Source organism: Dermacentor variabilis, chromosome 1 (genome assembly GCF_050947875.1).
Source record: "Dermacentor variabilis isolate Ectoservices chromosome 1, ASM5094787v1, whole genome shotgun sequence".
Lineage (NCBI taxonomy): Eukaryota > Metazoa > Arthropoda > Arachnida > Ixodida > Ixodidae > Dermacentor > Dermacentor variabilis.
In genome coordinates, this window is record NC_134568.1 from 133,689,142 (window position 1) to 133,714,447 (window position 25,306).

At 45.9% G+C, this 25,306-nt stretch overlaps 1 pseudogene; it reads right to left on the reverse strand.

The window, feature by feature from the left end:
• Positions 1-292: 292 nt before the first annotated feature.
• LOC142585593 (uncharacterized) lies at positions 293-23,978 on the reverse strand (annotated as a pseudogene).
• Between the last annotated feature and the right edge of the window lie 1,328 nt (positions 23,979-25,306).

Genomic DNA, 25,306 nt, shown 5'->3' on the forward strand with positions numbered 1-25,306 from the left:
CCACCTTCGCTGCAATTTTCAATGCTCTGAACAAGCACTACTCGCCAAAGGTATCGGAGGTTGTGGCCAGTTTCAAGTTTTTTTCTCAACACCGGCGGGACGGAGAGTCAGTTAGCGACTTCATCGCATAACTAAATAAGCTTGCCGATGACTGCAAGTTCGCATCGTTTCGTGAGCGGATGCTGCGGGACGAAGTCGCGAGCGGCATCAACGATGTCACAATGCAGACTCGGCTCCTGGAAACGACAGATTTGGACTTTGAGATCGCAAAAAATGCCCACGGATGCTGTCGTCAGCTGCCGTTGCTGACACCACTGCCCGAGATCCAGTGGTTTCTCAAGTGAGGGAAGCCTTGTGTACTGGCCGCCAGCTGGACATGGGACCTGAGAGGAAACCCTATGAAACACGGTTCCCCGAGAAGAGTGTGCAAGGGAACTGAGTGCTCTGGGGCAACCGTGTGTTGGTTCCTGTGTCACTCGGCGACGTCATGAGGCTGCTTGATGAGGGCCATTGAGGGATATCCAGGATGAAAGATGTAGCGCGGAGCCAGGTATGGTGGCCTGCAATGGATGACCATACCGTTGCTGCCGTCCGGGGGTGCCCAACGTGCCAGGAGCAGCAGCGAGCGTCACGGCCAATACCCGTCATGCCCTGGCAGTTCCCGGACAGACCCTGGTTAAGACTTCATGTGGACTATGCTGGGCCATACCGGAATACTTATTTTTTTATTGCAGTGGATGCATTTTCTAAATGGATTGAGGTGGTTCCCAGTTTTTTCGCCATCTGCAGAAGCCACCATTACGTTCTTGAGAGTCATGTTCGCGAACCAAAGGTTACCCCACGTTGTGGTGTCCGACAATGGTCCAGCATTTATTAGTGACGTGTATGCAACATTCTTGAAGAAGAAAGGGGTGAGACGAATGCTGGTACCGCCGTACCACCCAGCGTCTAATGGCGTTGCAGAAGGTGCCGTTCAGACCGTAAAGCGGAAGTGGGAGAAGGCTGGGCCTGAGCACCTTCGGGCACAATTGCACGCTTCTTGCTGACTTATCGATCGACACCACATGAAGTCACGGGATGCAGTCGCGCAGAGCTACTGCTGGCACGAAAAATAAAGACTGCAATGGACCTGCTCTGACCAGATCTAAGGGCCACCGAACAGCAAAAACAGCTCAAGCAGAAGATCAGATGCGACCAGCGAACGAAGTAGTAGTAGTAAGTGATTTTAGAATGAGAAAAGAAGAGATAAGTGCAGTACCGTAACTGTCTCTCGCTTAGGAGGTCACCTCAACAGTACTGCACGGGGAAGGGTAATGGGAATAAAAGAGTGTAAGAAATAAAGATGGAGGAAGACGAGCGTAAGTCCGCGAAGGGGACAAAATAAAAGAAGAAGCGAAAAACGGGGCCTATGGCCGCGTGTATAGGTTTGAGGCCTCAAAAAAATCTATGAGAGCCGGGAAGGCTCTTTTGAGTAAGCCAGCAAAACCCCTGGGGAACAGGAAGTCCTCTGGACGGGCTGTGGGGAGACCAAGGCGTCTGTAGGCGGCGACTAGGTCTTCACGAGCGGAGGTATATGCCGCGCAATCGAGAAGGATGTGGCTCAGAGTTTCGTTCACGCCAGCAGTGCAGTTCTGGCAAACAGGACTAATTGCGCCTGAATGGCGGGAAATCCGCTCTGCTGTGTTAAAATAACCAACGCGGAGGCGGAGCAAAAGGGCCCTATCGGCGCGAGAAAGTCCGAGTTTCGGTAGCGGCCGGGGTGGATCGCCGGCGGCGAACGAAACCTCGGATTCAGGGACTGCCTGGGGATCAGGTATTCGGCAGAAACTTTCGGCCAAGGCCTGCATGGGCGCCGGCTGTAGTCACAACTCAGGGAGTGTTTTCCGCGGACCTCCAACTGCCTGACGGACGACGATGAACGCGCCATCATGATTATCTCCGGCAGGCAAACCCGCCACCCCAGGCTGAGCATAACCAACCGTCCAGCACAGTCACGGACCCTGACGTTCCTGTGCCCAGTCCTGACATACCCAAGCTGGCAGGGCAGGTTGTGGCACCTGATTTGTCAGATCAGAGTTTTGAAATCTCCTGTCCAGTTGTATCACCTAAGAAACCAAGGTAGCCAAAGGCTGCAGAAGGTGCAGCGTCCCCTCGTCAAACACCTCTCCCCAAGTCCACTCGTCACCACGCCTCTCCGACGGGACACCAGGGTTCGTCGGCCTGTACAGCGCCACTCCCCATAACTCATGTTCTGTCATTGTTACACTTAATCACCTTATAATTGTTTTGATTTTTTATTAACTTAGGGTGGGAGGGATGTGACGTTATTGATCACTGGAGGGCGCCACCGCGTCGGTCAATAAAAAGGCACGCAGACTGGGCTAGTCAGTGAGTGGTGTGCCCTCGACTGCCGTGTTGTCCTTCACTCGTGGCCGGGAAATGTTCTCAGCCCGGATTAACACAAGTTCGAACTGTATTTTGGGTGAACATAAATAAAGCAGGAGAAACTCCAGCCGCTGCTATCGAAGCATAACACTGCTCAAGTTCCTCTAGCCTTGAAGCTTGAATTTGTGCCATTGGGTGCAATGGCTCACGTGAGTCGGGAGAGCTAATGTGAATGATGTCCATTCTTTTTTTATTGTCTTGGATAAGGCAAAATCAATGCCTTTAAGTTTCTGGAACTCCGTCGTAAGGTTGTGTGCAGGGGCCACACATTGCCGTTGTCTGTGCAAGTTTGGAAAACTTCGGTAGATTGCGAGGTTCGGGATTCAGTATATCGGAGGACTTTTCACTTATCATGCAGTCTATCCGTAGGAAGCTTTGGGCAAGTACCAAAGTACTTGCCCAAAGCTGTCTATACAAAACCAATGCTGTCATCTCTATGCTGGAAGCATTACACAACTTTCTGTAAGATAAAAAACACTATAATTGCGTTATAATGAGTGGCGACTTCAGATTGCCTAATTCAGATTGGGATTTGATGTGTACTACTTCAAGATGACAATACGCGGATCTGTTGCTAGATATCCATATCCACTGGGGATATGGTCATCCTTGCTTTTGACAAAGTTAAAATCAATGGAAGCCTTTATGATTGAGGCGCGGAACGAACTTGTTCAATCTACTATGCGATGACCAGGCTCTTGGGGCGACTGCACCTAACAGCGCAATTAAAATAACCCCAGGTCACAGTCAGTAGTTTATTACAGCCGAAGTACGTTGTCCTTAATGAATGTCAATGCTAGGAGCATTGAAAACAAATGCGACAATCTGGAAGTGTTATTTGTTGCTTATGATCCTGATATCACTGTGGTAACTGATACTTGATTTCACGACCGCATAGATGATGCAGATGTTGCCCCTGCAACGCATGAAATTGTCCGTCACTGTCGCTGTTAAAGAGGGGAAGGAGTGGCACTTCTGTTGAAGAAGGGCGTTTAGTATGCACTGGTCCCACACGATAAGAAGATTGAAGTGGTGTGGATAGCTACCAAACTTTCCTGCCAAAACGCACTTGTCGGAGCTGTCTATACATAACCAATGCTGACATCTCTATGCTGGAAGCATTACACGACTTTCTGTAAGATAAAAAAGCACTATAATTGCGTTATAACGAGTGGCGACTTCAGATTGCCTAATTCAGAATGGGATTTGATGTGTGCTACTTCAAGATGACAATCCGCAGATCTGTGGCTAGATATCGCATATGCCTTCGATCTACAGCAGGTAGTACATAACCCAACGCGCCAGACTGCGTATCAAGTTCGATTCTTGATCTCGTCTTCATATACCATAACGTCAGTATGCTGTGTTACACTGTTGACATCGCGCCTGGTATGTCGGACCACGCCTCTGTCCTGTTTAGAAACCATCTGTGGCGTAAAGCTGATCGCAGCGGGCCAAGGCAATACTTTAACTATGCAGATCATGTTAGAATATTACACTTTTTGGAACAAGACTATGATAATTTTTGAAAGTGTCACATGAACTTCACAAGTGTTAATAATTTCTGGCTGCACTTCAAGTGGGCGGTGTATCATTGCATGAATAAGTACACCCCGGTAAACAAAAACAAACGTGAAAGCGCATGGATAACGCACGAAATACTTAGCCTAAAGCGGCACGTAATATGACTATCGTCCAAAACCCAGAGAGATAGCGCCATCTTGGCTATGCTATGATCAGATTTGCGTTCAAAATAAAATCGTCCAGATAAATCTTTAATGCCAAAATGCGCAACTTTATTTCAACCGATCCGAGAAAGCTTTCGCTTCACTTGACACAGAAGAAGGAGTCACTTGAGAATGCGCGATAAGAACGTCACTTACTCAACCTGTATACACCTTTCCACTGAAGCCCCCTTGGACTCCGCCATACTGGGCCGCTAGCGACGCCTTACGGCGACGCCATTTTGGGCTGTTGGCTCTCCAGGCTTTCCGTCCAGCCGCGCACACTCAACGTAATATGTGTCTCCAATCTCTCGTTTACAGTCTATGTAATTTGTGCATTTCCTGGGCCTAGCTCACTGACACATAGGCTAGCATCACCAGTGTTTCGCATGTTCTGGTGTGGGTTCACGTACGGTACGCGCTCTACGTCCGTGCTCTCGTTCCGGATTGCGCCGTCCTCCGCAGAGTCGGCGACGCCTTGCGCTGGTGCGTCTAAGGAACCCGTTGATTTGGGAGGTAAGACCACTCACTCACTGTGTTCCCCGATTTATTTCACCGCTTTGATGTTCACGACAGCGTCGTATTGACAGTCCTCCAAACGAGCTCGATGAAATGGCATGATCGCAGTCTCTAGATGTCTACTTGTAAATTTAACATTGCGCCAGGACAGATAGCGAAATCCCGCTACTCCAACGCTGTATAGCCAGCCGGTGGTTCAGAAAAGTTTTCACAGGCTCTGGCAAATCTTGAACCGCAATAGCGCCGTAATTCCAAGGCGAGCGCTCGCTGTTTTGCATCAGATCAGTTCGGTCTACCGTTATCACGTCATGCTTGGTCTGTTTTCGAATGCGGTCAAAATCGGTGGTTTATTGAAGCTAATGAATGAAAGCTCGCTTTTGACTCACAGCGATCTGCTCCAGCATGAGACCGAGATCTGCCGTCAGATTTTTCACTCTTGCCGGCGTCGAATTGCTGCCGTATGGTGCAACGATCCGGATCGCGTTGGTTGAGCTCACAGCTTAATTAGGGGAGGTAGACGAGAGCCTACAATCGTGATTGAGAGGCTCAATCGCGATAGACGGATCGTGAATGTGTGGATCTGGACAGAATAAAATTGCCGTTCAAAGTGTCCGTGGGAAAGCATTAGAGTTGCAAGCATTATGGCATGATTTATGACAGTTGTAACCTATCGTTGCAGTTATTTCCCTCATCATTTTTCACCATTTGTCATGTGCAATTAATGAATGCAAATTGTTATCCATCTAAGAAAACTAGCAAACCTATTTTCAGCTTCATTTTGTTGTTCTGGCTTCATATTTAGACAGCCGCAGTTATGACCATCCTGACCTGGTGAAGTGATGGCTAGGCGACATGCGAGAGTGGGCTGCTGTGAGAGCCCCGTTTATAATTTTTTGTCTATTCAATCCCAAACATGCGACCTGCAGGCTGTAAGCGGTTACAGATCACTGGAGTCATACAACTATGTCCAAAGTGGATGGGTTGGAAAACTGTTCGTCCACTGCATTGACCTAGAGCTCAGCAATGTGAAAGGGGAAGTGTCTCCATTGCAAGCTCTGGGTGGCACACCACGTACTGCAAGGTTTTGTGCAAAAAAAGTGGGGAGGTAATTTGCCTAATTTGCCTAACATTTGCCGAACTCACTAGTTAGTGTAGTGGTATTGACGAGATGATGCCGGTTGGTTATGTAATACCGTTATCTTTCACTATGTTTTCATGCAGGTGCAGTCCTATACGAGACACTGAATGCGCCTCCACGGAAACAGCATCTTACAGCGGATATTCTTGTGGACAAAACGCATGGTGAGCACACAGGGGACAATGCTCCAAATGGCTGTGTATTGTGCTCTACATTGTATGATAAGTATGTAGCCTTATCTACTGCAGCTGATGCTGCTCTCAGCTTGAAGACGGCCAACCAGTCTTCTGAGCTGTGGATGTTTTCTCGCAGACTGCGCCTGACTGCGTCATATGTGGCCAAAGTGCCGAAAAAGGAAACCACTGCAGGAAAAAAAGCTGCAACAAGAATGCTTTCCCCAGTGGTCTCTGGCAATACAGTCACAAAACATGGCAAACAAATGGAGGCAGTTACCCGTGCTCAATTCTTAAAAGAAAACAGGTTTTTTTGTTAGAGAAGTAGGCACGTCAGTAAAGCAAAAGCTTCCGTGGCTTTCGGCTAGTCCTGATGGCACGATTGAGAACCCAAATGCCATTATTGAAATAAAGCGCCCATATGTGCTTGACTTCACACAGCTAATTGGGCATGGAAAGTATGATAGGCTGAGCCAGGACAGGACATTGTTCCTAGCAGAAAATGGGCCAAATGGCTATTACAATCAGGTGCAATTTCAGTTGCTATGCACTGAGAAGCCACTTTTCCTTTTTTATGTATGGAGCGCTCAAAGTGAGGTGCTCATTGACGTCCCTTTTAACCCTGCCTACATAGCCAAAAATATGCCACGGCTAAAGAAATTCTACTTTGATCAACTGCTTCCACGCGTGGTACACATGCCCAATGATGGGAATCTAGATTTACCTAACCAGTACTCAATAATTTGTCAAATTTAAACCACGCCAAATAAATGAGTATGTGTGTAAGTACTTTCTAATACTGCAGTGGAGCACTTGAAGAAGAGCATGGGGCATAGGAAATGTTGCAAATGATACAGCCATAGAGATTTGCAATCCATTTCCTCTGTACTCTTCTATCTCATTCAACACTTCAGCTGCACCACAGAGTACAAGAATAGGATGCAAAGGCATAAAATAAAACCAACAGAAGCGAGTCTGTTTATTTTCCTAAGCACTTGGCTTCTTGATCAATTCGGACTTTATGTTGCAGAGTCCTGCACATACAAATACCATGTTGCTAATGGTTTTCTTTGACCGTATGGGAAGTGCATGCTTAAACATCCTGTAATTCTCAATCCCGTTGATTGCACGCTCGAGATGAATTCGAACAGATGCAATGCGCTTTGTGCACGTCACGTCTTTGTCACTCAATTGTGGTTTTCCTGGAATTGTAATGCAGAATTTAGCATTTATGCAGCATGCCCAAGGATCAGTGTTCTGAATTTTTTTATAATTAGGTTATGCTAGATTGATACATGCGCTATAGTTTTTCTGCAAGAGTGAACTTGAAGAAAGGGGCCCGCAAACTCAGAAGCATGAGCAAGACTTGCTACTGTTTCTTTCTCTCTGCATAGTGTCATGTAAAGTAATAAGTAAACCGTCCATCTTTCCTTCAAGGTAGCACTTGTAGCGTAGCTTCGGAGTCGACTTTCACTACTCCTTTCTACAAAACCCTGAGTTCATCTTTAAAATGCTGTCGGGCAAGAGGCTACAACTTCTTAGTGTCAGCAATGTGGATGCCGCACTGCCGTTACTTTCACATATATGCATGCAGCATCAATTCACTGAGAAAACTAAACACGTTCTGCTTTCTGTGCTCATGAAGTGATGTTTCATCATTACTCTTCAAATAAACAAGCGGTTCTTGTCTGCATCCAGGTCAACAGCTTAAACGAAACTATGCCATGATGAAACACAAGAAAAACGTTTTAGGTGTCAAAGCTAAAATATGCGGGAAAATCGAACGAGGCATTATAGGCCTTCTAAATGTTTGAACAAAATGGTCCCACACCATTAATCTGTATATTAGTTAAGTAGGCAGGGCAGAGACGGCGGGAAAAAAATTGGAATTTTTCGTGAACCTCCAGGCTCTAGCGATTACTTAAGCACATGGAATGCATTATATTATATTCAAGGCTTTGACTTATTTCCTCGCAATTTAGTGGCATGTGTACTGATACCAACATACCACATGCTGTTTTTGTGGTGTTACATATTGTGCCAACACAGAAAGCTAAAAATTTCTTGACAACTTTTTACTAAAACCTTAAACAGCGCAACAATATAGCATGCAAGAGGTACAAAACAAATCAAACACATTATAATATATAGGTAAGCTTCAGTTTCCTTGGTTACTAAGGCTCCAGCTGCTTCGTGCAACTCCAGTAAACACATGTATAGGTATAGTATTACAGCTGTCACCATTCTGAAAAAAATGGCAGGTGAGCTTATCATTATAAGGTACAGTACTTGCAGTCTCAGATGATAAAAGACCCTGAAGCAAAGAAAACATGCCCCTAGCTTTCTGCGCCATCTGTGTTAGGCCGCACCTAAAACTGCAATGCCTTGCACTTTTACTAACACTGCTTCATTCCACCCAGCAAAGCGCTAGAGCTCTAATTAACAGCACAGAACAAGAATGATGAATAAGAGCCCCATACATTTCGTAAATGCCGGTGTGTTCAATCGAATACCTTGGAGTTGCATCTCATCTTGGAGGGTGAAACCCCTGTCTGTATGACAACATCGCCATGTACCAGGTAGTCGCTAATGCCACTGCTGTTGGTTATAAATTTGTCAGAGGCACGCCCTCCATAAGCTTTGGACACCAACATTATCAACGCATTTGGTGCAATCGCTACAAGAAACTTCACGGTGTTATGTGCTTTGTAGCTGCTGAATGTTTGTGCCCTGGCCATCAGCTCCTTAGGGCGCTGCAAAAACACCTCTGGGCAATCAAGAATGCATGTGGTGTCGCCATGCTTATTTTTGATGAAGGAATGTGGCATGCTGTTTTGAATGTGGGATTTCGGCAGCCAAATGACAACCTTCTTCTTGATCTTGCAGAGCAGGCTGAGTATGTATGAGACGTGGTTGCCAACACTCGACACAGAGATTTGGAAAATCCGTGCAAGGTGTCGATACAGCAGCCCAAGGTGAAGCCTCATGAGGCACATTAATAACTGATCAGCACCTTTGAGAACAATTGCCTTCTTTGCCAGAATATAAATTGTCCTAGGAAAACTGACGGCTCCTTATACGAAGTGTCTATCGACTGCAAGGGTCCCGAATAACTGGAAAAATTCAAACATTATACCAATTCACAAAAAGGGTGACGTTAAAGAACTAAGAAGTTATAGGCCCATTAGCTTACTCCCAGTATTATATAAAATATTTACCAAAATAATCTCCAATAGAATAAGGACAACACTGGAATTTAGTCAACGAAGGGAGCAGGTTGGCTTCAGGAAAGGTTACTCCACAATGGATCACATCCATGTCATTAACCAGGTTGTCGAGAAATCCACAGAGTACAATAAACCTCTCTCTATGGCTTTCATAGATTACGAAAAAGCATTTGATTCAGTAGAGATACTAGCAGTCATAGAGGCATTGCGTATTCAAGGAGTACAGACCGCTTACGTAAATACCCTCGAAAGTATCTACAGAGATTCCACAGCCACCTTAATTCTACACAAGTAGAAAGATACCTATGAAGAAAGGGGTCAGACAAGGAGACACAATCTCTCCAATGCTATTCACTGCGTGCTTAGAAGTATTCAAGATATTACACTGGAAAGGCTTAGGAGTAAAGATCGACGGCGAATACCTCAACAACCTTCGGTTTGCCGATTACATTGTTCTATTGAGCAACAATGAAGACGAGTTACAACAAATGATTGAGGACCTTAACAGGAAGAGTGGGAGTGAAGATTAATATGCAGAAGACAAAGAAGACAAAGGTAACAAGAGTTCAAGATCGCAAGTCAGCCTCTAGAAGGTGTGGAGGAGTACGTTTACGTAGGTCAACTTATCACAGGGAACCCGGACCATGAGAAGAAAATTAACAGAAGAATAAAAATGGGTTGCCCCGCAGGGGCGTCTGCGTCAGCAGGCGCTTGGTGTGTTGCGACACCACGTACCCGAGCACATGGGGGTTCGACCCTCCCGCGTCTAACCGTGCGCGACTCAGCCGTGTCCGGGGAAAGGGGGATCCTGGAGGTTGAGCCGATGCCGGGTGCTCGGACCTTTAAGGCCCCCCGGCGGAGGCAACACACCTCTTTGGCATTTGCTTCACGCAGACGGCACCCCCGGACTGACCCATCCGGGGGCAAACGGTAGTTGCCTTTTCCTGTCTCTCTCTCCCTACCACCTTCGTCTTTCCCATACTTTCCACCTTTCTTGTCTTCTTCTGGCTTCCCCTTTACTTCCAATTTTTCCAGGCAGCAAGGGTTTACCTTGTGTGAATAGCCAGCCTAGGTTATTTCATATTTGGTTATAGTGGTAATGTACAGCTGGCGTTTGCAGGCCGTGTTTCACAGGTCCTGCAGAGTTCCATTGTAGGTCTCCACGGTGGGTGGCTGGCGTTACTGCCGAAATCTCACATAACTTTATGGATAGCTCCTTTCCTCCACTCCCTGATCGCCCTCAGACAAGAGGGCGCACCGATGAAGTTTTTCAGTTTTTCGGACGCCAAGTCCACAACTTCCCACGCTTCCATGTAATTTACTCGAAAAAACCCGACAATCCTGTGCGCACCATTTCACCTTTCCTTCTATCAAAGACTTTGACTGATGTTTTTGGAGCCGGTTATAAGGCGACCAGGATGGCAAGCGGTGCACTCCTCCTGCAGCTCCGCGATAAGAAGCAATACGAGAAATTGCCGAAACAAGTGTCATTTGGGGAGACCCAACTAACAGTAACCCTGCACCATACTATGAACACCAGCCGCGGCATTGTGTCGGAAGATAACTTGCTGGAGCTCACTGAGGCTGAACTCTTGGAGGGCTTCAGTGAACAGAATGTAATCAATGTCAAAAGAATTAAGATGAGGCGAGATGGCAAAGAAATCCAAACCAAGCACTTGATAATCACCTTCGGATCAAGTGCCCTGCCCGAGTCAATCGAGGCAGGGTACATCAAGCTCCGTGTTAGGCCATATGTGCCCAATCCGCTCAGATGTTTCAAATGCCAACGTTTCGGCCACAGTTCGCAGAGCTGCCGAGGCCATCAAACCTGTGCGAAGTGCAGCGCCCATGAACATACTTCTGAAGCTTGCGAGAACACTCTCCATTGCGTACACTGTGAAGGGGAGCACGCCGCATACTTGCGGTCGTGCCCATCCTGGGCAGAAAAAAGAAATTGTGACCATAAAAGTAAAGCAAAATATAAGTTTCAAGGAGGCACGCAGGCGGATATCCTACCTGCCCAAGAACACATTTGCCGAAGTGGCGCGTCAAGGGGCAGCACCACAACGGCCTCCGGCGGCTGTCCGACTCGCACCCAGTGAGGCGGCATTGACGCCATCCGCCCCCCGGTGGCTGCAGCTGGCGCTGCTACGCCAACCCAGCAGAAGGGGCCATCTACCTCCGGGAAGGTGGCCTCAAAGGCCTCGTCCAATGTGCCGAGGCCTTCACGCCAAACAAAGCGCTCGGAAGAGCGCGTGTCCAGAGCCTCGCAAGAGGCGATGGACCCAACCACCAGCAAGACGGCGCCATCAGAGCCTAAGGAGGGCGAGGCACTCTCTATCGCTCCAAAAGAGACAAAACGCCCGTCACGGCGCCTGAAAAAGGCCCGTGAGCTAATCTTCGTCTCTTAAACACACAGCACCCAACACATATAGCATAATGGATGCACAAATACTACAATGGGATCTTAGAGGACTTCTCCATAACCTCGACGGCATTAAAGAACTCCTACACAAACAAAATCTCAAGTTGCAGTGTGTTCAAGAGGCACATCTAAAACCTACGAACACAAATTTTCTCCGTCACTACACATTCTATCCTAAAGACCGCAACGAGGCGAACGCCTCCGCTGGCGGTGTAGCAATAGTTGTTGACAAATCAGTAGCTTGCCATCATGTCGCCGTTCAGACGTCGCTTGAGGCACTGTCAGTTCGGGCAATCCTTTTTAATAATCACTGTATGTTGCATATACATACCCCCAAATTATGATTTCCCAAAAAGCGATTTTTATAACCTAATTGATCAGCTCCCTGACCCCCTACCTAATTGTAGGCGATTTTAACGCCCACAACACCATGTGGGGAGACACGCGATGTGACGCGAGAGGTCGTTTTATTGAAAATTTTCTTCTGAATTCCGGTGCATGCCTCTTCAACAAGAAGGAACCAACGTATTTTAATATTTATCGTAATTCATATTCATCAATAGACCTGTCGATTGGCTCTGCCTCAATTTTCCCTGATTTGCAATGGCAGGTAACCAAAAACCCCTATGGAAATGACCAGTTCCCTATACCGTTAAATTTAATACATCAACATGAATGCCCTCCACACGCCCCCCGATGGAAACTAGCCTCCGCCGAATGGAATCATTTTAACGCATCCGCTTACTTATCTCGAGATCTTATGAGTGATCTTAACATATATGATGCAGTAGCATATTTTATTTGTTTTATACTCGACGCAGCTCAACAGTACATTCCACAAACACAGGGTCTCTCTTGTAAAAGACGGGTACCCTGGTGGAATGAGCAGTGCAGACTGGCGCGAAAGAAAAAAAAAACAAAGCGTGGAGTTTGCTGCGTCGTTCCCCAACTGCAGAACATCTCATAGAATTTAAACTCGTAAAATCACAGGGAAGGCGCACCCGGAGAGAGGCAAGGAAGACTAGCTGGGAGAGGTTTCTCTCGGGCATCACATTCTACACTCAAGAGTCTAAGGTATGGAATGGCGTACGAAAGCTAAAGGGGCAGCAAATAGCAGACGACCAAGGACTACCTTAGTAGACGACCAAGGACTACCCTTAGTAGACGACCAAGGGACCACCTTGGAAGACCAGGCCCACGCTCTGGGCAAACACTTCGAACATGTATCAAGCTCCACACATTATACAAGATCATTCCTCAAGTATAAACAAATAGCTGAACTTAAAGCTCTGGATCACAAATGCCGTCCGGATGAACCATACACGTTCTCCATACCGTCCTTTTAATATTGCCGAGCTTAAAGCTGTCTTGAGCACGTGTAGAAGCTCAGCACTGGGAGCTGATAGAATCATATATGACATGATTAGAAACTTACACAGCGACACACAGATGATACTTCTGGCACTTTTCAACTCTATCTGGGCTGCCGGATACCTTCCATCATCATAAAAGGAAGCTATTGTTCCCGTCTTGAAGCTGGGTAAAGACCCTTCCTTGGCGGCAAGTTATAGTCCGATAGCTCTTACAAGTTGCCTGTGTAAACTATTTGAAAAAATGATTAACCCTCTATTGCATGAATTATGAAAAAGTCATTTTAAAAATTATTTTTTCAGCTTTCATTATTAATTGGATGAACAAACACATATACAAAAAGTTTCAGAGTTATAACGACTGTATTAATAAAGATACAGCTTTGTGCCAAATATGGCACATCATGAAGATGGCCGAGCGTTCTTTCTGCCATGGGCGGAAAACAAAGCTTCACGGACGGCGGTCTTTTTAGCGCGATGTGTGGAATGAAATGAAACAGTTGTTTGCTGAGTTCAGGCACAGATGAATGTTGCACTTCCTCTATCTTACCGACGCCTTGTTTGTGCAAGATGGCCGCTTAATCTTCGTTTCTTCTCATCAAATTCTGGCCAGTGGCCGACTTGTTCATATCGGTCGTCTTTGGATGGCATTGCGCCCACTTGTCCCGGTGCTTTTTTGACTTGAACCTAAAATTCGATCTCTTGGCTAGAAGGCCTTCCTGGTCGCTTGTTGGGTAGGCACTTGTTATGCGAGGTAAGGCACACTGCAATTTCTGCTTTGAATTGAGCCAGTGGTAGTACATGTTTCTTGCCAAGCTGCTCCTGCACCCTCCTGTACAATAGCCATGCTGCTACTACCGATAAGTCTAGCATATGCGTAAAAATTCGAAAGTGCCATTTCTTCGACCTGATATGTATGCGGTAAAGTCGAAGCAGTGAGTCCAGCAAGTCGACCCCGCCCATGTGCCTGTTGTGGACCTTTACTACGCTGGGGCAATCAATTTCGCGATACTCCTTGGCGGAGGGAAACCAGCGCTTAGTCTTTTGGACTGGATCTCTCCCAACAAAGCTCGACAGAAATGTCACGGCGCGGCTATCGTACCACCGCACACACGATAACTCCACGTCAGCTATCGCGCTTGTGAGTGGCTCTGAAGCACCACGTCATTTACATTTCAGTTCCTTTTCGCTTTTCATGCGGCTGTTTGGTAGACAATTCGCCTTCACCGTACCGACCAACAAAATTCCATCTTGTGATAGAGTGGCCTGCAGCTTCGGGCTATTGAACAGATGGCAGCACGTTGCCATATTTTATCTTTCAAGTTCATACTGTGCCAAATATAGCACACACCGATTTCGGTTTCTCTGCTGTAGTTGCAGACGAAATTGAGAAAACTAATAACTGGCTTGAATTTGTCACACCAAAAAATATGCCAAAATAATTTTTCTGCGTTTCTGCGGTGGAAATTTTCAGAGAAAAAAATACCAATTGCTCGTGTTTGCCCCCTCCGAGTTTCACGTCGCTTCCCAAAATCTACTTCACCTCTGTTTTGCGTATCGCTCAAGAGGTGGCAGCACTGCCCATAATAAGTGCGGATAACAATGAGAATTACTCTGACAGTATCATATTCTCAACTGGGAATCTCACACACGCAGTAAAATATTGTAACCGGTAGGCGCCAAATATGGGACGCCATGCAATAGAGGGTTAATCCTCGACTCATACACTTCCTTGAACTTAAGAATACGCTTGATCCCTATATATGCAGGTTCATAGAAGGGCGGTCTACGACTGATCATCTGGTGCACATTGAAGGAAATATCCGTGGTTCATTTGTACATAAACAGTTCTTCTTATCGATATTCCTCGATATGGAAAAGGCATATGACACAACGTGGCGATACGGGATCCTGTGAGACTTATTGCGAATGGGCATCCGTTAAATGGGCATCCGTGCGAATGGGCATGTTAAACATACTAGAAAGCTATCTGTGCAAACGTACCTTCCGCGTGAAAATCGGTAATGTATTGTCGCGACCTTTTGTACAAGAAACTGGTGTACACTAAGGAGGTGTGCTTAGCTGCAAGCTCTTTATTGTGAAAATGAACGCCCTTCGTGCTTCACTACCGCCAGCCATCTTCTATTCCGTTTACGTAGACGACATACAAATAGGTTTCAAATCCTGCAACCTTGCAGTGTGTGCGAGGCAAGTGCAACACGGCCTGAACAAAGTGTCCAAATGCGCAGACGAAAACGGATTTCAAGTGAAGCCCAACAAGAGTTCTTGTGTGCTTTTCACGAGAAACAAAGGGCCCATTGCAGATCCCAGTATCGAAATGTATGTTCAGCGAATACCTGTGAACAAAGAACACAAGTTCTTAGGCATCATACTTGATTCTAAACTAACTTTTATTCCACACATAAAGTATCTCAAGGTCAAATGCTTAAAAACAATGAACTTACTGAAAGTTTTATCCAACACAACATGGGGCAGCGATAGGAAATGTTTAATGAATCTTTACAAGAGCCTCATTCGATCACGGTTGGACTACGGTGCCGTGATCTATCATTCTGCCGCCCCGAACGCGCTAAAGGTGCTAGATCCGGTTCACCATCTAGGAATCCGACTGGCCACTGGCGCTTTCAGAACAAGTCTTACTGAAGGTTTGTATGTAAAATCAAATGAGTGGTCACTCCATCTGCAGAGAACATATATCAGCCAAACATATTTTCTGAAAGTTTACTGTAATCCTTAACATCCGTGTTTTAACACCGTTAATGATATGACATATGCTACATTCTTTCGTAATCGTCCCTCTGTAAGACAGCCCTTTTCACTTCGTGTGTGGGAGCTTAGTGTTGAAATGGATGTTCCACTCCTCAAACATCGTTTAATGCCTCCAGCTAAGCTTCTACCGCCTTGGGAGTGGCAGCTGATACAATGTGATATATCGTTCCTACAAGTTACAAAGCACGCCCCAGATATCGAAATCCGAATCCGAATTCCGGGAACTCTAGTACAAGCACTCCTGCACAGAGTTCTACACAGACACATCAAAGTCACGCGAGGGGGTGTCCTATACAGCCGTCGGTCCACCCTTCTCGGAATTCGATGTACTGCATCCGGAAACAAGCATCTTTACGGCTGTGGCCTGCGCACTATTGTCGGCTGTGCAGCGTATAAGGAAAACAAAACTAAAAAAAATCTGTTATATATACGGACTCCCTAAGTGCTGTGAAGGCGTTGATGTCATTCTGTAAGCACAAAAATCCAGTAATCAATTAACCATATTCCGTCCTATGTAAAGCGTATATATGTAACCAGCATGTCATCATACACTGGGTGCCGGGTCATAGGGGCATCGAAGGTAAGGTTCTGGCGGGCCATATGGCCACATCAATTGCATCGTATTTTGTTAATCCTACCGCTGCAGTCCCTGTCACAGATCTGAGGCCCTTCTTGCGCAGGAAACTGCGAAACTACTGGCAACGCTTGTGGGACAGGGAAACAAATAGTAAGCTGCACGTGATAAAGCCACAATTAGGGTTCTGGCCTTCTGCAACAAAATCACACCGAAGAGATGTCCTATTCTGTCGTCTAAGAATAGGACACACATTTGGCACCCATAAGTTTTTACTCACTGGGAATGAGCCTCCAACCTGTGGGAGATACGGGGAGAGGCTGACCGTCCTCCACGTCCTCCTGGAATGTCGGAAAGCCGAATCTGAGAGAAAGAAACATTTTCCCTTAGCATACCGGCAGCATATTCCCCTTCATCCTGTAATTTTACTCGGCCCAGAACCGCTCTTTGACACCAACGCAGTCCTTGGTTTCCTGAAAGATGTTGTGTTACATGTAATTAGCCCCATACGTTTGTAGCGCCTCCTCTCTCCAGAGGATAGCGCTGTGATAGTTGTTTCGTATAGCACATGCCTCTCGGCCCTTGTGAGTAAAGCAAGGGTTCTGGCGAGGCAGTAGTGCTCTTAGATAATTTTAGCATCTCACATATTTTGTATATTGCATCATTTTTCCCAATGCATTTTAGTGGTCATAGTACCCGTCATTAATCATTGCCATAATTTTATTACGCGTAAATTTTATGCCATTTGCACCAACGACTTTTAGGCTCCTTTACAGCCACGTCACACTAACTTCACAGATCTCGTTAGACCACTACGAACTCATTAACGCTAGCATGGCGCTCTTTGGCCATACCTGGCACTTGCGCCATTAAACATCAAACATTCATTAATTGATAAAAATGGGTTGTATCGCATACGGCAGAAATCGTGAGCTCCTGAATGGGAGCTTACCGTTATCATTGAAAAGGAAAGTATACAATCAGTGCATTTTACCGGTGCTAACCTACGGCGCAGAGACTTGGAGGCTCACAAAGAAGCTTGAGAACAAGTTAAGGACCGCGCAAAGAGCGATGGAACGAAGAATGCTAGTCATAACTTTAAGAGACAGAAAGAGAGCAGTTTGGATCAGAGAGCAAATGGGCATAGACGATATTATAATAGACATTAAGAGAAAAAAATGGCGCTGGGCAGGTCATGTAATGCACAGACTAGATAACCGTTGGACCATTAGGGTAACAGAATGGATACCAAGAGAAGGGGTGCGCAGTAGAGGACGGCAGAAGACTAGATGGAGTGACGAAATTAGGAAATTCGCGGGTGTCACTTGTAATCGGTTGGCGGAGGACAGGGGTAATTGGAGATCGCAAAGAGAGGCCTTCGTCCTGCAGTGGATATGAATAGGCTGATGATTATGATAATAATAATAATAATGGTGATTATGATTATTATGATAATGATGATGATAATAAAACTGCTCTTATAAGTCTCTCAAACACGTTCTGGAATTGACCAGTGTAAAATAAAAAGGTCGTGTCTTCATAGTGATTCAGCAAATGATTTTCCTTTGAACCCAATGGGGAGATGCTCGACATATGTGTGGTCCTCATGTGAATTGTCCTCCCACTGTGTCCACCGGTCGCATATTCGCACCTGTGGGCAAAAGTACATGAGCTTCAGAACCCGAAGGCTCATTATGTTGGTACATGGTTAGTATGAACCACATAAGTAAGCATCAACTCCAAAATACAAAGATATTTGTCTCCATAGAATAGGTTTTGCTATGATGCAGATATTACTCTCAGTGGATATCACATTATTATGCATCTGCAGATTACAGACACTTCACATTTGTACGCAAGCATGTTTGTTTTGCACCGGGCGTAGAAGGCAAGGAGCGAAAGCTTGTTCCTCGTGCAGCAAAATCTGCATCTGCTGTTTGCATGTGTCTAGAAGTACAGCTTGGCCCGTGTTTAGAGGAAGCAATACATTTTTGTGCCAGCATCAAATTTGCCGCCGTAGCAAGCTTGGCAGTGTGGGCCTGCAGCTTACGACACAGATTTCTCTAGCTCCGTACTTTGTGCCTATGCAGTACTTAGGTGCTGCTTGGCCCAACCAGAGCTGGAGCACTCTCAAACTGCTGGTCGCGCACTTGTGTGTTCCTACATAACAATGGACACAGCTACAAGGTTAACCATTCTTAAAGGAAACACCGAGTCCAAGCTTAAGCTCGGTGTACAGTCACGTGATGGCACCGCAAAGACAACTCGCACAAAGACTGAGTAACGCAGGCAGCACATCCTGTGCGCTCCTTCCCAGTGGGCACATTGCTGTTAGCATCACCGAACCAAACAATACTCTGAAATGTGCATTGTGTGAAGCAACAAACAGCTTCAGAGTCTGTGTAAATCGTTTTGCTTCGCAACGGCCTACGCACACAAAGGAAGAACAATGACTACTTTAAAACGTCCATGGTATGCAAAAAAAATAATAATAAAAAGACACCTAACTGATCAGCCTATTGTGGCCCTTGCTCACATTTGAAAGAATATATGTCTGAGCTTCAGATTTAGTTTTGGCATTCCCACAATGTAAACATAAATCTTGCCACAAGTAATCATAATCGTGCATTTTCTGAATGCTTTCTGACCACAGGTGCTTTCACGCCTGACCTCCTGACGCTGTTATGTGTAGTATATTGACCGTTCTACGAAGGCAGAGGTGTTAATTTTGCTGAAGGCTATAAAGGTTGCATATGGCAGGTGATTTCTGTCGGCGCTGGTCTTTGGGACCAGCATCGACTGGAATTACCTGCTTACATTGCAGCCCCTGCATCCTTCAAATGTGCAATTGTAGAAATTTTATAATAAAGTGCACTTGCTTCTTTACTTTTCTACTGTTTATCTGCTTTTTTTACTTTTCTACTGTTGTACACACTCCCACTACTCTTTGTAGCGCTTCGCGGGCTTGAGATAACTTGGATAAATAATTACATAGACATACCAGTGCTGCAACCTTTCGACTTGCATTCCGTTCCAGCTGTTCACCGCCTGTGTGCTGCAAGTCTTGCTGCTCACTGCCAGTGTCCTGCTCCCCAGAATTACTGTCTGTGTCTTGCTGCTCCCTGCCGGTGTTCTGCTCCCCAGAAGGAGCAGCGTGAACTGCCTCATGATTCTGCAGTAAGATAAAAAAGTGCTTTTAATTGCAGTGCTCCCGCTTGAACGTGGTGCTGCAGTTACAAATATAGCACATTTAGTGCTAAATACGCACATTTGTGCACATCTTTGTGGAATGAAGCTGTGCGATGGCCTTGGGAGCAGCGATTGCAGCGTTTTGATCTTGTTCCTGAAACAAGTATATTTAGACGTGACATACACACTGTGTGTGTGTGTATGTGCATGGGTGCAATAAAAGTAAGACATGCAAACATCCAAAGGACAGGGAAGGTCCCTAATAATGCTAAATAATATATAGAAGCGCTGAACAGCAGTGGTGAGGGCAGTGATTTGTGAGTGGAACCTCGTGGCCAGCGAAGCTTGCGGCGTCGTATACACCTAAGTGCAGTGTACGCCGCAGTACCTGCACGATAACTATCAACTACGCAATTATCTTATCAGCCATCGGCACGGTTGGGTGAGCGGCAGTTTTTAATCACCGCCTCCGTGTCGCAGCTAGCTCGTTCGAGGTAGGAAATACAGTTGTAAACGCGCGAACGCAGTGCAATGTAGTGAAGAGATCGTTCTTTTAAACGCTAACCCGTACGTTGGTTTATTCGCAGCAGCTCTGCACTAGTCACTAGCACGAAAGTTGCCTTCCCTCGTAAGAGCAATGCGTTATTTTGAACTTCGAGGATGGATACCTTCATAGAAGCGGCAGCACAGAGCAGACCTTCGCTGGAGGCGTCATCCTGTAAGTGCGCGATAAGAAAACGTTAGCTCGGGCCATTACTGCTTTTCAGGAATCGCACCAGCTCTCGTGGACCAAAAAAAAAGTTCAACCTTTTCCCCGTAAGCATCTTTCAGGAAATAGGTATCCCCGTGTCGAGATGGAGACTGCATGCTAGCGAGGTCGGTGGTGGGTTCTCGGCAGTCCTCTGAAAAAGCGCCATCAAGTACTCACGTTTCGGTCGGTAAGAAGTCTCATTATACCTTTTTATTTGGCTGTTGGCTGTCGTACTTTACTAAATGTAGTCACCCTTTAAGCACCTGTAACGAATAATTTTGTATCATTCCGTCAGAGACGTTTCGGCACCCATGTCAACAGGCTGTACCTTTCTCTCGTATCCGAGGCAAAGCATAGGCACGGGGTTTTGATCACTGCGCTTACCGTCAACAAAATGCATAGAACACGCGTGTGACGATCACGAATCGACGAAATGTTTTCTATTCACTACTGCGATACACTGTCTCTCGAAGTCTGCGTCAGCGGGAAACCTATGCAACAAATAGATGTTGCAGCCGCACTCCTCTTGCACCAAGTTGTGCGTGCCACACAGCTGTTTTCTTGCAGCATTCCTCTTTTTTGATTGTTGCCACAACCATGAACAGTGCAGTGATGCCTTGTTAAAAAACTGTTCTTAAACGACATTCCGAAATTCGTTAGTAAGCACAATACAGCGCCCGTATCGCACACGCTATACAGCACCTAACCAATCAATTCGCTCGTGCAACAGCCCAGAGGCCTACTACTCTCGTTGCCAGGAGACGAGTACCGGTTCCCGAGTCGCTGGTTTGAGGTTACCTTTGGAAATGTCTACAGCAACAGAATAAAATGAATACTTCTCGCCGTCTTTTTTTTTTGTGTAGTACCGATAACGGCACAAAATTCAGTCATGCACCCAGGTATGAACTTTCCGAGGTACTGAACACTGAAGAAGATATGTTTCTCGGCACTGTTGAATTTAGACACTAGAAAAACTTTGAGACCCGACGAAATTCTATATATCTTTTTGTGTAGATACGCGGAGTGGTGTACTAAGTATCTTTATATTATTTTTAGCGAAAGTTTATTATTATTTCTAGCGAAATTCCTGCTGATTGGAAAGTAGGTAAAATCATGCCGATACATAAAACCGGGGATAAGCTCACAGTAACTACTCACCGCCCAGTGTCGTTGTTGTGCACAGATAGCAATATATTAGAACATTTTCTTTTTAAACGTTTAAGCAGTTCTTGGAAGGCAAAATTTTTTCTTAACCAGTCAGCGTGGATTCAGGGGCGGCCTTTGAACAGTGACCCAGTTACTTCACATTACTAACGATTTGTTTGCAGTTCTTGGTAATGATTGCCAGGTCGACATAATCTGCTTAGACTTTGGAAGAGCCTTTGACCTCGTGTCGCATTCCAAAATGATACTAAAACTATAGCATCTCTTCAGAAATGAGCGTATCCTGCGGTGTGGCTTGACTTTTAAACGCAACGCCAACAATATGTTCAAATAGGTGACTCTCAATCATCAATGGCTCTTGTCCTTTCAGGTGTTCCCCAGGGGTCCGTCCTTAGGCCCCTACTCCTTCTTATACATCCGAATAATCTTTTGTTTGACACTGCTGTACAATGTCGATTTCTTGCATATGAGTGCGTCATTTATCATGTAATTCCATCTAAGCATGCCCAATTAGTCTTAAGCAATGCTTTAACATCAATTCTCACTGGTGCAAGACCTGGATGATGAGCCTAAATATACCTAAGTGCTCGAAAATGACATTAACATGAAGAAAGAATGGTCTATAGCATGCATATAAAATTAACAACGTTGATATTATGCCTTTCGACGCGTCTAAATATCTGAGTATTGAAATATCTCATGATTTAAGAAGGAGTGCGCACATTAAAAACATTGTTTCGTCAGCCTCAACAAGACTCTGGTTGCTTAGGGAATGTCTGAAACAGTGAACGGGTAAGGCAAAACCAGTTGGTTATAGATCACTGGTGCGTCCTCTACTTGATTCTGGTGACGTCGTTTGGGATCCACACAAAAGGACTGATACGAACAAGTTAGAAGAAGTACAAAAAAGAACACACAGGTTTATTTTTAATAGTAGTAGAGCCGTAAAGCGGCAAGTTGGGCTAGTTGGGGGAAGTTCATCTTGTAATACTGCGCGCGTCCTGTCCTTTTCTACTTCTGTTGTCCGTGTGTCTCAGTGCAGTAGCCTCAGTATTACAAGGTGCTTATTTTTAATGCCTACTGAAGACAAGTGTCGCTATCTGATCTCCGTTCAAGGTCTGGTGTCTCAACACTGGAGGAACGCCGTAAGTTACGCCGTCTCAAGATGCTTTATACAATAGTCAACGGCCATGCTAAAAGGAACTTTGAGAAATATTTGCAGTTTAAGACATCTAGAAGTCTCCGAGAAAACGCGAACATCCCTTATTGAGCCCTAGGCTAGAGCGATCGCTTATCAATTTTAATTTTTTCCCAAAACGATAAGGGAGTGGAACAGGCTTCCTCAAGGAATAAGAAACAAGCACTCTGTTGACTCTTTCTCATCAGCTCTTTGTCATTTGTGAGCGAGGCATGTCATTCCTTTAGTGCCGCTATTGTTATTTAACTCGCGACCTTAGTAATCGGAGCTATTGTCCTGCGCAGTAGCGTATAAGTATATATGTTCTGTGTTCCATTGTGTAAGATCTTGCTATGTTCGAATTTTATTCCGACATTAAGTTTGCTAGTAAAGCGTCCCGTCTCTTTTTCTATGTACGACCCCTGCTTTGGCTACCAAAAAGCAGCTGGCAGTATTGCCAAATAAATACAAAATTGCGGTGTCCCTGATCTGCACTGCTGTCACTATAGCAATGAGAGTCGCACCCACGTGAGAGCAAGCCTCTCTTGCTCCAGCTATGCAACCGCAGTGTGCAGTTATGATACTGCCATCCATATCTGCCAAGAGCCAGTCTTTGATGGGTGCCTCTGCAGACGCTGCGAATGGTTCACGTGTAGAAAAAGAATGAACAGCAGATTGGTGACGGCCTACCTCAATTCATTAGCGAACACACGAGCTCATTTTTCTTTTCCCTATGCCTCGCTATCATTTACTCTCGTGGTAAGGATAATTTAAAGTCAGCTGTGAAGAAATTCAGGTGGCGATTGAGCACTTGACTTGCTGTTTGTCTGGTTGTTGGCTTACACAAAACTGGCAATGATTCTGCACAACTTTTGCTAGCAGCTGTCATGCTCTTGTTGCCGCTAATTGCAAGCAATGTAAGGAAGAAAGCAGCGATAAATGAGAACTCGACAATTCGGTAGAGTCGACACACTAGAGATGCTTTCCGTAAACACTGCGTCCACTAGTTCCACTTTTCTATCGGCTAACATCGCATCACTTTTGAAGCAGGAGTGATTTTTCTTACTTTCACTTTGTGTTGGGTTTCTTTGACTCAGGTGCAAAATTTGGTGCCCTACTTCCCCCACTCAGCGAGATCGCGGCGCGGTCAACTGTGACAAAATTAAAAATTGTTCCAGCTTTACATATATAATTTCATTTAGACTGGTATGTCTTTACGTAGTTATCGGTATTTTGTCGCGGCTGTGAAATGCGAAAAGAAATGCGTTCAACTCACCTGGGTAAGCACGACGACATGCTTTGATGGCAACATCTTGGCAGACAGGTTCCGCACCCACCCGCTCGTGAAATGGTTATGTTAGTGAAGGGACCTGTATGCCTTCATCCGCTATAGCTATACATAACTGGTTGACAATACAAGATAAATTGTAATGTAGACATGGTTCACAGCGTCATCATCCATTTGTTCTTTGTGGAGGATAGTGCGGATGGTGTTAGTTGTGAGCGTTTTTGTGTGCGTTTGGCTAGGGAGTGCTCGTACGAGGGAGCACGTTTAAGGGCGTGCTAAGTCTGCACTTAAGGCGGTCACATAGGTTGTACCAATAGTTCTTATTTATGATGGGGGCGTATTCCATTTCTGCTGTGACCCGTGCGGTTTCTTTTTCCTCCTGCGGTTCTGCCGCTGCCTCTTGCGTCGTTTGGTCAGATCTCTTCGCGCCTCCCAGCGGTGGAGCAGATGTCTGTCCACATCCGCTTTTTCCGTTGTTGCATTGAGTTGCTTGATGGAAGCTTTAAAATCTGCTTGTAGCTCTAGTGTCCACTCATGCAGGGAGGTCGCGTCATGGTGTTCAGACTTAGATATTTTGTGGTGGAAAGCATCCAAATGTTTTATTTTGATTACACATTCTGGGGTGCGTGTCGCCTCCGCTTCGATTTCAGTGACCCTTTCATCATTGTTAGGTCGGGGCAGGTATCCCTGCTTATGTTGCTACCTATTCTGATTGATGTGTCAGGTTCTATCAGCAAGATAAATTGATGAAGAATAATGACGTGAGCTAGCCCGCGGCTTTTTGGAGTTTGTTTCGTACCCCTAAGCTGGGTGGTGGGGGGGGGGGCGCATTGAAGTCTCCCGAATAATAACTGTTCCGCATTGTCTGCTGGCGACCGAAAAAAAACAACAAAGATGTCTGAAGACGTGCCGTCCCAATATTCAATCATCTGTCTGCAACCTTCTCCTCCTTCATTCCGCGTTTCTTACAATAAAAAAATATACCTGTGGATTGCGCTACTTCCTATTGCAAAATCTGAGCGCCGCTCCATACGCGTTTTCATTTCGCACTATTTGGGTTGGCGTGGACAACCTGTTTCGTGCAGCACGTTGCAATGGCGCGAGGTGCCGCGTGACTGCCTCGCTAATCTGGAGATTTCGAGCGCCAGCGCTTGGGTGACGCGTGGGCGCAATTCACAGCAGCCGTCGCCGATAGACCTTCCAGATGACGCCCGCTACTCTGGCGCCGTTTCGTAGCAATAGTCGCCGACCTGCACTTTTCTTCTCACGCTTTCGCCATACTCTCCGGCGCTTTCCGCCTTCACGGTTCCACTGCCACCATCCTCTCCGTTTTGCTCCTTGCGTCTTTCATC